Source organism: Lissotriton vulgaris, chromosome 8, assembly GCF_964263255.1.
Source record: "Lissotriton vulgaris chromosome 8, aLisVul1.2, whole genome shotgun sequence".
NCBI lineage: Eukaryota > Metazoa > Chordata > Amphibia > Caudata > Salamandridae > Lissotriton > Lissotriton vulgaris.
Genome location: NC_141696.1, coordinates 154532876 through 154546456, shown reverse-complemented (window position 1 = coordinate 154546456; position 13581 = coordinate 154532876). Strand labels below are relative to the sequence as shown.

Below are 13581 nucleotides of genomic sequence, written 5' to 3'. Positions count from 1 at the left end.
AGCTTTGGGCCGTTCAAGTGGCTGGTTAATAGCACTTTCTCTTTGTACGCCTTAAAGGCATAAAGAGTTCTTCATAGGTACTGCTCTCTATGGATTGTTCAAAGATCTGTTGGAAGTACTTATAATAGGATAAATAAATTGAGGGCATGCTTTTTCGGTACCCCACTTGCATGGCTGTCTGGCCTGTGGACGGTTCTATAAATGCAAGTCAGGATGGCCGAGTGGTCTAAGGCGCTGCGTTCAGGTCGCAGTCTCTTCTGGAGGCGTGGGTTCAAATCCCACTTCTGACAATTGTGTTTTTACTCTACTTTTTTCTTGAGAGAGAAAAAATCAGATCATTTCCTTCACATGGGCTTATATGGTTGTCTACTTGGAAAAGTGCGGTGAGTTTTTTTCTTGCTCTAGCCACTCATGACCTAAGATGTGTGCTTTTTTTGGTTCACAATATCTTTCCCTCTCTGTAGATGATCAAGCAACATGTGGTCAGGATTGCCGAGTGGTCTAAGGCGCTGCGTTAAGGCCGCAGTCTCTCCTGGAGACGTGGGTTCGAATCCCACTTCTGACAAAACTTTAAGTCCATTTTGTCTCTGAGTTCTTTTAGAATCTCAGCTAAAAATTGGCAGTGCATATAATATCTGAATAAGTAACAAACTTCAGTTTCAACTGCAAATTAATTTGCCCAATTCTGTCTTCAAGCTCGTATAATATTCTTCTAGCACTCGTGGTGTTTTATGTGTTTTTTGGGGGGTGCTTAAAAAGTCCCTTTTATTAATGAAATGGGTTACATTCAGTCTTGTGATATTTTTGGTTTCCAATAAGTAGATTGTTAATTTTATGTAACATCATTTTCTAATGCTCCATTTAAGAGATGTTTCCACTATAAAATGCAGAGCAAGGGGAAAGAGCACAAGTGATAGAGCGAGTGAGTGAGAAGGGGTGTTGAGGATGGAGAGAATGAAACAAAGACAGAGTGAGTGAACGGCAGGTAGGCCTAGAAGAGGAGACTAGAAGTGAAGGCGACATACTTTTCCCTGCTTTTGACCTCCCACCCATCCCAAACCGACCACAAACGTACCATCTGTGCAACGTTGGTATGCAGAAATTCACGCCTCAGCCAGTGAGGGTGAGTCCAAGGCCAGGGGCTAGAGAGCAAAAGACTGCATGTGCTCAGACGTTCCCTGCTAGGGACAGTTGATCTGAAACAAGGTCTGCTCTCTTGTATCCTGCAAGGATCTAGAAATCCTGCATGAATCTGCAAGGCACAATGACAGCATACATTTGCATAATATGCCCCACCTTCTGCCTTCCTACTTCCTGTGCAGTAGTTGTTTGTGTAGAGAGAGAGGTCGCATGCAAGGTAATTTTGTGAGTAGGATACAGGACCCTAATGTGTTTATTGTCCTGTGCATAAAGTTGCACCTTGTGTTTGAAGGTTTAAATTATTTCAGGCTTGCATGGAGGCAGAAATTTCTGAGTGACTTTTATACATTTCTTAAGACTCTGCACTGTCAGGATGGCCGAGTGGTCTAAGGCGCTGTTTTTATGCCGCAGTCTCCTCTGGAGGCGTGGGTTTGAATCCCACTTCTGACAGGACTTTTGGAGATGTAATCTCCTTTTTCAGGTTAACATCTGATGGAAGTTGCATCTGTTGGTCTTCACCTGGGATGTGATTCCGTCCTCATCTAGTCAAGAGAGCTGGGGTTTCTCATATATTTCGGTTGTATAAAGTCTTGCTGACAAAGTGCAGTCCTTACTATATGAGCATAGGACCCATGTAAGAGCTCATCTGGAAGAGTCATGCTCTTGTATGCCCTGGCCAGACAGGCCATGCAAATATGGAAGAATGCCTAGCATCTGGTAGACAGTTGGACTCCAGCACACTTACGCCAATTTCCTCAGGGCTGTGATCAGGGGCTGCTTAGATTTGCGTATTCCACCCTATGTTGTGACATTGAAATTCCTTGTTGAATTTGCTTTAGCTAGCCAAGAGGTGGCTGTTGACTCAATTTCAAAGCAGCTTTGGGCCGTTCAAGTGGCTGGTTAATAGCACTTTCTCTTTGTACGCCTTAAAGGTCTAAAGAGTTCTTCATAGGTACTGCTCTCTATGGATTGTTCAAAGATCTGTCGGAAGTACTTATAATAGGATAAATAAATTGAGGGCATGCCTTTTCGGTACCCCACTTGCATGGCTGTCTGGCCTGTGGAAGGTTCACAAATGCAAGTCAGGATGGCCGAGTGGTCTAAGGCGCTGCGTTCAGGTCGCAGTCTCTTCTGGAGGTGTGGGTTCAAATCCCACTTCTGACAATTGTGTGTTTACTCTAATTTTTTCTTGAGAGAGAAAAAATCAGATCATTTCCCTCACATGGGCTTATATGGTTGTCTACTTGGAAAAGTGCAGTGAGTTTTTTTCTTGCTCTAGCCACTCATGACCTAAGTTGTGTGCTTTTTTTGGTTCACAATATCTTTCCCTCTCTGTAGATGATCAAGCAAATGTGGTCAGGGTGGCCGAGTGGTCTAAGGCGCTGCGTTAAGGCCGCAGTCTCTCCTGGAGGCTTGGGTTCAAATTCCAATTCTGACAAAACTTTAAGTCCATTTTGTCTCTAAGTTCTTTTAGAATCTCAGCTAAAAATTGGCAGTGCATATAATATCTGAATAAGTAACAAACTTCAGTTTCAACTGCAAATTAATTTGCCCAATTCTGTCTTCAAGCTCGTATAATATTCTTCTAGCACTCGTGGTGTTTTATGTGTTTTTTGGGGGGTGCTTAAAAAGTCCCTTTTATTAATGAAATGGGTTACATTCAGTCTTGTGATATTTTTGGTTTCCAATAAGTAGATTGTTAATTTTATGTAACCTCATTTTCTAATGCTCCATTCAAGAGATGTTTCCACTATGAAATGCAGAGCAAGGGGAAAGAGCACAAGTGATAGAGCGAGTGAGTGAGAAGGGGTGTTGAGGAAGGAGAGAATGAAACAAAGAGAGAGTGAGTGAAAGGCAGGTAGGCCTAGAAGAGGAGACTAGAAGTGAAGGCGACATACTTTTCCCTGCTTTTGACCTCCCACCCATCCCAAACCGACCACAAACGTACCATCTATGCAACGTTGGTATGCAGAAATTCACGCCTCAGCCAGTGAGGGTAAGTCCCAGGCCAGGGGCTAGAGAGCAAAAGACTGCATGTGCTCAGACGTTCCCTGCTAGGGACAGTTGATCTGAAACAAGGTCTGCTCTCTTGTATCCAGCAAGGATCTAGAAATCCTGCATGAATCTGCAAGGCACAATGACAGCATACATTTGCATAATATGCCCCACCTTCTGCCTACCTACTTCCTGTGCAGTAGTTGTTTGTGTAGAGAGAGAGGTCGCAGGCAAGGTAATTTTGTGAGTAGGATACAGGACCCTAAATAGCTGGTGAGAGGTATGAGGTATTCTAAAAGCATAAAAATTGTACACCTGTGAAATGAAATGCTTTCACATGTGATCTTCTGTGTTTATTGTCCTGTGCATAAAGTTGCACCTTGTGTTTGAAGGTTTAAATTATTTCAGGCTTGCATGGAGGCAGAAATTTCGGAGTGACTTTTATACATTTCTTAAGACTCTGCACTGTCAGGATGGCCGAGTGGTCTAAGGCGCTGTGTTTAGGCCGCAGTCTCCTCTGGAGGCGTGGGTTTGAATTCTACTTCTGACATGTCTTTTGGAGATGTAATCTCCTTTTTCAGGTTAACATCTGATGGAAGTTGCATCTGTTGGTCTTCACCTGGGGTGTGATTCCGTCCTCATCTAGTCAAGAGAGCTGGGGTTTCTCATATATTTCGGTTGTATAAAGTCTTGCTGACAAAGTGCAGTCCTTACTATATGAGCATAGGACCCATGTAAGAGCTCATCTGGAAGAGTCATGCTCTTGTATGCCCTGGCCAGACAGGCCATGCAAATATGGAGGAATGCCTAGCATCTGGTAGACAGTTGGACTCCAGCACACTTACGGCAATTTCCTCAGGGCTGTGATCAGGGGCTGCTTAGATTTGCGTATTCCACCCTATGTTGTGACATTGAAATTCCTTGTTGAATTTGCTTTAGCTAGCCAAGAGGTGGCTGTTGACTCAATTTCAAAGCAGCTTTGGGCCTTTCAAGTGGCTGGTTAATAGCACTTTCTCTTTGTACGCCTTAAAGGTCTAAAGAGTTCTTCATAGGTACTGCTCTCTATGGATTGTTCAAAGATCTGTTGGAAGTACTTATAATAGGATAAATAAATTGAGGGCATGCCTTTTCGGTACCCCACTTGCATGGCTGTCTGGCCTGTGGAAGGTTCCACAAATGCAAGTCAGGATGGCCGAGTGGTCTAAGGCGCTGCGTTCAGGTCGCAGTCTCTTCTGGAGGCGTGGGTTCAAATCCCACTTCTGACAATTGTGTGTTTACTCTACTTTTTTCTTGGGAGAGAAAAAATCAGATCATTTCCCTCACATGGGCTTATATGGTTGTCTACTTGGAAAAGTGCAGTGAGTTTTTTTCTTGCTCTAGCCACTCATGACCTAAGTTGTGTGTTTTTTTTGGTTCACAATATCTTTCCCTCTCTGTAGATGATCAAGCAAATGTGGTCAGGATGGCCGAGTGGTCTAAGGCGCTGCGTTAAGGCCGCAGTCTCTCCTGGAGGCGTGGGTTCGAATCCCACTTCTGACAAAACTTTAAGTCCATTTTGTCTCTGAGTTCTTTTAGAATCTCAGCTAAAAATTGGCAGTGCATATAATATCTGAATAAGTAACAAACTTCAGTTTCAACTGCAAATTAATTTGCCCAATTCTGTCTTCAAGCTCGTATAATATTCTTCTAGCACTCGTGGTGTTTTATGTGTTTTTTGGGGGGTGCTTAAAAAGTCCCTTTTATTAATGAAATGGGTTACATTCAGTCTTGTGATATTTTTGGTTTCCAATAAGTAGATTGTTAATTTTATGTAACCTCATTTTCTAATGCTCCATTCAAGAGATGTTTCCACTATGAAATGCAGAGCAAGGGGAAAGAGCACAAGTGATAGAGCGAGTGAGTGAGAAGGGGTGTTGAGGAAGGAGAGAATGAAACAAAGACAGAGTGAGTGAACGGCAGGTAGGCCTAGAAGAGGAGACTAGAAGTGAAGGCGACATACTTTTCCCTGCTTTTGACCTCCCACCCATCCCAAACCGACCACAAACGTACCATCTATGCAACGTTGGTATGCAGAAATTCACGCCTCAGCCAGTGAGGGTAAGTCCCAGGCCAGGGGCTAGAGAGCAAAAGACTGCATGTGCTCAGACGTTCCCTGCTAGGGACAGTTGATCTGAAACAAGGTCTGCTCTCTTGTATCCAGCAAGGATCTAGAAATCCTGCATGAATCTGCAAGGCACAATGACAGCATACATTTGCATAATATGCCCCACCTTCTGCCTTCCTACTTCCTGTGCAGTAGTTGTTTGTGTAGAGAGAGAGGTCGCATGCAAGGTAATTTTGTGAGTAGGATACAGGACCCTAAATAGCTGGTGAGAGGTATGAGGTATTCTAAAAGCATAAATATTGTACACCTGTGAAATGAAATGCTTTCACATGTGATCTTCTGTGTTTATTGTCCTGTGCATAAAGTTGCACCTTGTGTTTGAAGGTTTAAATTATTTCAGGCTTGCATGGAGGCAGAAATTTCTGAGTGACTTTTATACATTTCTTAAGACTCTGCACTGTCAGGATGGCCGAGTGGTCTAAGGCGCTGTGTTTAGGCCGCAGTCTCCTCTGGAGGCGTGGGTTTGAATCCCACTTCTGACATGACTTTTGGAGATGTAATCTCCTTTTTCAGGTTAACATCTGATGGAAGTTGCATCTGTTGGTCTTCACCTGGGATGTGATTCCGTCCTCATCTAGTAAAGAGAGCTGGGGTTTCTCATATATTTCGGTTGTATAAAGTCTTGCTGACAAAGTGCAGTCCTTACTATATGAGCATAGGACCCATGTAAGAGCTCATCTGGAAGAGTCATGCTCTTGTGTGCCCTGGCCAGACAGGCAATGCAAATATGGAAGAATGCCTAGCATCTGGTAGACAGTTGGACTCCAGCACACTTACGGCAATTTCCTCAGGGCTGTGATCAGGGGCTGCTTAGATTTGCGTATTCCACCCTATGTTGTGACATTGAAATTCCTTGTTGAATTTGCTTTAGCTAGCCAAGAGGTGGCTGTTGACTCAATTTCAAAGCAGCTTTGGGCCGTTCAAGTGGCTGGTTAATAGCACTTTCTCTTTGTACGCCTTAAAGGTCTAAAGAGTTCTTCATAGGTACTGCTCTCTATGGATTGTTCAAAGATCTGTTGGAAGTACTTATAATAGGATAAATAAATTGAGGGCATGCCTTTTCGGTACCCCACTTGCATGGCTGTCTGGCCTGTGGAAGGTTCCACAAATGCAAGTCAGGATGGCCTAGTGGTCTAAGGCGCTGCGTTCAGGTCGCAGTCTCTTCTGGAGGCGTGGGTTCAAATCCCACTTCTTACAATTGTGTGTTTACTCTACTTTTTTCTTGAGAGAGAAAAAAATAGATCATTTCCCTCACATGGGCTTATATGGTTGTCTAATTGGAAAAGTGCAGTGAGTTTTTTTCTTGCTCTAGCCACTCATGACCTAAGATGTGTGCTTTTTTTGGTTCACAATATCTTTCCCTCTCTGTAGATGATCAAGCAACATGTGGTCAGGATTGCAGAGTGGTCTAAGGCACTGCGTTAAGGCCGCAGTCTCTCCTGGAGACGTGGGTTCGAATCCCACTTCTGACAAAACTTTAAGTCCATTTTGTCTCTGAGTTCTTTTAGAATCTCAGCTAAAAATTGGCAGTGCATATAATATCTGAATAAGTAACAAACTTCAGTTTCAACTGCAAATTAATTTGCCCAATTCTGTCTTCAAGCTCGTATAATATTCTTCTAGCACTCGTGGTGTTTTATGTGTTTTTTGGGGGGTGCTTAAAAAGTCCCTTTTATTAATGAAATGGGTTACATTCAGTCTTGTGATATTTTTGGTTTCCAATAAGTAGATTGTTAATTTTATGTAACATCATTTTCTAATGCTCCATTTAAGAGATGTTTCCACTATGAAATGCAGAGCAAGGGGAAAGAGCACAAGTGATAGAGCGAGTGAGTGAGAAGGGGTGTTGAGGATGGAGAGAATGAAACAAAGACAGAGTGAGTGAACGGCAGGTAGGCCTAGAAGAGGAGACTAGAAGTGAAGGCGACATACTTTTCCCTGCTTTTGACCTCCCACCCATCCCAAACCGACCACAAACGTACCATCTGTGCAACGTTGGTATGCAGAAATTCACGCCTCAGCCAGTGAGGGTGAGTCCAAGGCCAGGGGCTAGAGAGCAAAAGACTGCATGTGCTCAGACGTTCCCTGCTAGGGACAGTTGATCTGAAACAAGGTCTGCTCTCTTGTATCCTGCAAGGATCTAGAAATCCGGCATGAATCTGCAAGGCACAATGACAGCATACATTTGCATAATATGCCCCACCTTCTGCCTTCCTACTTCCTGTGCAGTAGTTGTTTGTTTAGAGAGAGAGGTCGCAGGCAAGGTAATTTTGTGAGTAGGATACAGGACCCTAAATAGGTGGTGAGAGGTATGAGGTATTCTAAAAGCATACAAATTGTACACCTGTGAAATGTAATGCTTTCACATGTGATATTCTGTGTTTATTGTCCTGTGCATAAAGTTGCAACTTCTGTTTGAAGTTTTAAATTATTTCAGGCTTGCATGGAGGCAGAAATTTCTGAGTGACTTTTATACATTTCTTAAGACTCTTCGCTGTCAGGATGGCCGAGTGGTCTAAGGCGCTGTGTTTAGGCCGCAGTCTCCTCTGGAGGTGTGGGTTCGAATCTCACTTCTGACATGACTTTTTGAGATATAATCTCCTTTTTCAGGTTAACATCTGATGGAAGTTGCATCTGTTGGTCTTCACCTGGGATGTGATTCCGTCCTCATCTAGTCAAGAGAGCTGGGGTTTCTCATATATTTCGGTTGTATAAAGTCTTGCTGACAAAGTGAAGTCCTTACTATATGAGCATAGGACCCATGTAAGAGCTCATCTGGAAGAGTCATGCTCTTGTATGCCCTGGCCAGAAAGGCCATGCAAATATGGAAGAATGCCTAGCATTTGGTAGACGGTTGGACTCCAGCACACTTACGGCAATTTCCTCAGGTCTGTGATCAGGGGCTGCTTAGATTTGCGTATTCCACCCTATGTTGTGACATTGAAATTCCTTGTTGAATTTGCTTTAGCTAGCCAAGAGGTGGCTGTTGACTCAATTTCAAAGCAGCTTTGGGCCGTTCAAGTGGCTGGTTAATAGCACTTTCTCTTTGTACGCCTTAAAGGTCTAAAGAGTTCTTCATAGGTACTGCTCTCTATGGATTGTTCAAAGATCTGTTGGAAGTACTTATAATAGGATAAATAAATTGAGGGCATGCCTTTTCGGTACCCCACTTGAATGGCTGTCTGGCCTGTGGAAGGTTCCACAAAAGCAAGTCAGGATGGCCGAGTGGTCTAATGTGCTGCGTTCAGGTAGCAGTCGCTTCTGAAGGCGTGGGTTCAAATCCCACTTCTGACAATTGTGTGTTTACTCTACTTTTTTCTTGAGAGAGAAAAAATCAGATCATTTCCCTCACATGGGCTTATATGGTTGTCTACTTGGAAAAGTGCAGTGAGTTTTTTTCTTGCTCTAGCCACTCATGACCTAAGATGTGTGCTTTTTTTGGTTCACAATATCTTTCCCTCTCTGTAGATGATCAAGCAACATGTGGTCAGGATGGCCGAGTGGTCTAAGGCGCTGCGTTAAGGCCGCGGTCTCTCCTGGAGGCGTGGGTTCGGATCCCACTTCTGATAAAACTTTGAGTCCATTTTGTCTCTGAGTTCTTTTAGAATCTCAGCTAAAAATTGGCAGTGCATATAATATCTGAATAAGTAACAAACTTCAGTTTCAACTGCAAATTAATTTGCCCAATTCTGTCTTCAAGCTCGTATAATATTCTTCTAGCACTCGTGGTGTTTTATGTGTTTTTTGGGGGGTGCTTAAAAAGTCCCTTTTATTAATGAAATGGGTTACATTCAGTCTTGTGATATTTTTGGTTTCCAATAAGTAGATTGTTAATTTTATGTAACCTCATTTTCTAATGCTCCATTCAAGAGATGTTTCCACTATGAAATGCAGAGCAAGGGGAAAGAGCACAAGTGATAGAGCGAGTGAGTGAGAAGGGGTGTTGAGGAAGGAGAGAATGAAACAAAGACAGAGTGAGTGAACGGCAGGTAGGCCTAGAAGAGGAGACTAGAAGTGAAGGCGACATACTTTTCCATGCTTTTGACCTCCCACCCATCCCAAACCGACCACAAACGTACCATCTATGCAACGTTGGTATGCAGAAATTCACGCCTCAGCCAGTGAGGGTAAGTCCCAGGCCAGGGGCTAGAGAGCAAAAGACTGCATGTGCTCAGACGTTCCCTGCTAGGGACAGTTGATCTGAAACAAGGTCTGCTCTCTTGTATCCAGCAAGGATCTAGAAATCCTGCATGAATCTGCAAGGCACAATGACAGCATACATTTGCATAATATGCCCCACCTTCTGCCTTCCTACTTCCTGTGCAGTAGTTGTTTGTGTAGAGAGAGAGGTCGCAGGCAAGGTAATTTTGTGAGTATAATACAGGACCCTAAATAGCTGGTGAGAGGTATGAGGTATTCTAAAAGCATAAAAATTGTACACCTGTGAAATGAAATGCTTTCACATGTGATCTTCTGTGTTTATTGACCTGTGCATAAAGTTGCACCTTGTGTTTGAAGGTTTAAATTATTTCAGGCTTGCATGGAGGCAGAAATTTCTGAGTGACTTTTATACATTTCTTAAGACTCTGCACTGTCAGGATGGCCGAGTGGTCTAAGGCGCTGTGTTTAGGCCGCAGTCTCCTCTGGAGGCGTGGGTTCAAATCCAACTTCTGATGTGACTTTTGGAGATGTAATCTCCTTTTTCAGGTTAACATCTGATGGAAGTTGCATCTGTTGGTCTTCACCTGGGATGTGATTCCGTCCTCATCAAGTCAAGAGAGCTGGGGTTTCTCATATATTTCGGTTGTATAAAGTCTTGCTGACAAAGTGCAGTCCTTACTATATGAGCATAGGACCCATGTAAGAGCTCATCTGGAAGAGTCATGCTCTTGTATGCCCTGGCCAGACAGGCCATGCAAATATGGAAGAATGCCTAGCATCTGGTAGACAGTTGGACTCCAGCACACTTACGGCAATTTCCTCAGGGCTGTGATCAGGGGCTGCTTAGATTTGCGTATTCCACCCTATGTTGTGACATTGAAATTCCTTGTTGAATTTGCTTTAGCTAGCCAAGAGGTGGCTGTTGACTCAATTTCAAAGCAGCTTTGGGCCGTTCAAGTGGCTGGTTAATAGCACTTTCTCTTTGTACGCCTTAAAAGTCTAAAGAGTTCTTCATAGGTACTGCTCTCTATGGATTGTTCAAAGATCTGTTGGAAGTACTTATAATAGGATAAATAAATTGAGGGCATGCCTTTTCGGTACCCCACTTGCATGGCTGTCTGGCCTGTGGAAGGTTCCACAAAAGCAAGTCAGGATGGCCGAGTGGTCTAATGTGCTGCGTTCAGGTCGCAGTCGCTTCTGAAGGCGTGGGTTCAAATCCCACTTCTGACAATTGTGTGTTTACTCTACTTTTTTCTTGAGAGAGAAAAAATATGATCATTTCCCTCACATGGGCTTATATGGTTGTCTACTTGGAAAAGTGCAGTGAGTTTTTTTCTTGCTCTAGCCACTCATGACCTAAGATGTGTGCTTTTTTTGGTTCACAATATCTTTCCCTCTCTGTAGATGATCAAGCAACATGTGGTCAGGATGGCCGAGTGGTCTAAGGTGCTGCGTTAAGGCCGCGGTCTCTCCTGGAGGCGTGGGTTCGGATCCCACTTCTGATAAAACTTTGAGTCCATTTTGTCTCTGAGTTCTTTTAGAATCTCAGCTAAAAATTGGCAGTGCATATAATATCTGAATAAGTAACAAACTTCAGTTTCAACTGCAAATTAATTTGCCCAATTCTGTCTTCAAGCTCGTATAATATTCTTCTAGCACTCGTGGTGTTTTATGTGTTTTTTGGGGGGTGCTTAAAAAGTCCCTTTTATTAATGAAATGGGTTACATTCAGTCTTGTGATATTTTTGGTTTCCAATAAGTAGATTGTTAATTTTATGTAACCTCATTTTCTAATGCTCCATTCAAGAGATGTTTCCACTATGAAATGCAGAGCAAGGGGAAAGAGCACAAGTGATAGAGCGAGTGAGTGAGAAGGGGTGTTGAGGAAGGAGAGAATGAAACAAAGACAGAGTGAGTGAACGGCAGGTAGGCCTAGAAGAGGAGACTAGAAGTGAAGGCGACATACTTTTCCATGCTTTTGACCTCCCACCCATCCCAAACCGACCACAAACGTACCATCTATGCAACGTTGGTATGCAGAAATTCACGCCTCAGCCAGTGAGGGTAAGTCCCAGGCCAGGGGCTAGAGAGCAAAAGACTGCATGTGCTCAGACGTTCCCTGCTAGGGACAGTTGATCTGAAACAAGGTCTGCTCTCTTGTATCCAGCAAGGATCTAGAAATCCTGCATGAATCTGCAAGGCACAATGACAGCATACATTTGCATAATATGCCCCACCTTCTGCCTTCCTACTTCCTGTGCAGTAGTTGTTTGTGTAGAGAGAGAGGTCGCAGGCAAGGTAATTTTGTGAGTATAATACTGGACCCTAAATAGCTGGTGAGAGGTATGAGGTATTCTAAAAGCATAAAAATTGTACACCTGTGAAATGAAATACTTTCACATGTGATCTTCTGTGTTTATTGACCTGTGCATAAAGTTGCACCTTGTGTTTGAAGGTTTAAATTATTTCAGGCTTGCATGGAGGCAGAAATTTCTGAGTGACTTTTATACATTTCTTAAGACTCTGCACTGTCAGGATGGCCGAGTGGTCTAAGGCGCTGTGTTTAGGCCGCAGTCTCCTCTGGAGGTGTGGGTTCGAATCTCACTTCTGACATGACTTTTTGAGATATAATCTCCTTTTTCAGGTTAACATCTGATGGAAGTTGCATCTGTTGGTCTTCACCTGGGATGTGATTCCGTCCTCATCTAGTCAAGAGAGCTGGGGTTTCTCATATATTTCGGTTGTATAAAGTCTTGCTGACAAAGTGAAGTCCTTACTATATGAGCATAGGACCCATGTAAGAGCTCATCTGGAAGAGTCATGCTCTTGTATGCCCTGGCCAGAAAGGCCATGCAAATATGGAAGAATGCCTAGCATTTGGTAGACGGTTGGACTCCAGCACACTTACGGCAATTTCCTCAGGTCTGTGATCAGGGGCTGCTTAGATTTGCGTATTCCACCCTATGTTGTGACATTGAAATTCCTTGTTGAATTTGCTTTAGCTAGCCAAGAGGTGGCTGTTGACTCAATTTCAAAGCAGCTTTGGGCCGTTCAAGTGGCTGGTTAATAGCACTTTCTCTTTGTACGCCTTAAAGGTCTAAAGAGTTCTTCATAGGTACTGCTCTCTATGGATTGTTCAAAGATCTGTTGGAAGTACTTATAATAGGATAAATAAATTGAGGGCATGCCTTTTCGGTACCCCACTTGAATGGCTGTCTGGCCTGTGGAAGGTTCCACAAAAGCAAGTCAGGATGGCCGAGTGGTCTAATGTGCTGCGTTCAGGTAGCAGTCGCTTCTGAAGGCGTGGGTTCAAATCCCACTTCTGACAATTGTGTGTTTACTCTACTTTTTTCTTGAGAGAGAAAAAATCAGATCATTTCCCTCACATGGGCTTATATGGTTGTCTACTTGGAAAAGTGCAGTGAGTTTTTTTCTTGCTCTAGCCACTCATGACCTAAGATGTGTGCTTTTTTTGGTTCACAATATCTTTCCCTCTCTGTAGATGATCAAGCAACATGTGGTCAGGATGGCCGAGTGGTCTAAGGCGCTGCGTTAAGGCCGCGGTCTCTCCTGGAGGCGTGGGTTCGGATCCCACTTCTGATAAAACTTTGAGTCCATTTTGTCTCTGAGTTCTTTTAGAATCTCAGCTAAAAATTGGCAGTGCATATAATATCTGAATAAGTAACAAACTTCAGTTTCAACTGCAAATTAATTTGCCCAATTCTGTCTTCAAGCTCGTATAATATTCTTCTAGCACTCGTGGTGTTTTATGTGTTTTTTGGGGGGTGCTTAAAAAGTCCCTTTTATTAATGAAATGGGTTACATTCAGTCTTGTGATATTTTTGGTTTCCAATAAGTAGATTGTTAATTTTATGTAACCTCATTTTCTAATGCTCCATTCAAGAGATGTTTCCACTATGAAATGCAGAGCAAGGGGAAAGAGCACAAGTGATAGAACGAGTGAGTGAGAAGGGGTGTTGAGGAAGGAGAGAATGAAACAAAGACAGAGTGAGTGAACGGCAGGTAGGCCTAGAAGAGGAGACTAGAAGTGAAGGCGACATACTTTTCCATGCTTTTGACCTCCCACCCATCCCAAACCGACCACAAACGTACCATCTATGC

The 13581-nt window shown here is 43.3% G+C and overlaps 6 non-coding genes across 6 annotated transcripts; all 6 read left to right on the top strand.

Annotated features, from left to right (window-relative positions):
• The first annotated feature begins 207 nt into the window (after positions 1–207).
• Positions 208–290, top strand: TRNAL-CAG (transfer RNA leucine (anticodon CAG)). The gene has a single exon. It is a non-coding gene; the product is annotated as a tRNA-Leu (tRNA).
• Positions 291–1507: 1217 nt separating this feature from the next.
• On the top strand, positions 1508–1590 carry TRNAI-UAU (transfer RNA isoleucine (anticodon UAU)). The gene has a single exon. It is a non-coding gene; the product is annotated as a tRNA-Ile (tRNA).
• A 631-nt stretch (positions 1591–2221) lies between these two features.
• Positions 2222–2304, top strand: TRNAL-CAG (transfer RNA leucine (anticodon CAG)). The gene has a single exon. It is a non-coding gene; the product is annotated as a tRNA-Leu (tRNA).
• A 2013-nt stretch (positions 2305–4317) lies between these two features.
• TRNAL-CAG (transfer RNA leucine (anticodon CAG)) lies at positions 4318–4400 on the top strand. The gene has a single exon. It is a non-coding gene; the product is annotated as a tRNA-Leu (tRNA).
• A 191-nt stretch (positions 4401–4591) lies between these two features.
• On the top strand, positions 4592–4674 carry TRNAL-AAG (transfer RNA leucine (anticodon AAG)). The gene has a single exon. It is a non-coding gene; the product is annotated as a tRNA-Leu (tRNA).
• Positions 4675–5698: 1024 nt separating this feature from the next.
• TRNAL-UAG (transfer RNA leucine (anticodon UAG)) lies at positions 5699–5781 on the top strand. Its single transcript has one exon. It is a non-coding gene; the product is annotated as a tRNA-Leu (tRNA).
• Positions 5782–13581: the final 7800 nt, after the last annotated feature.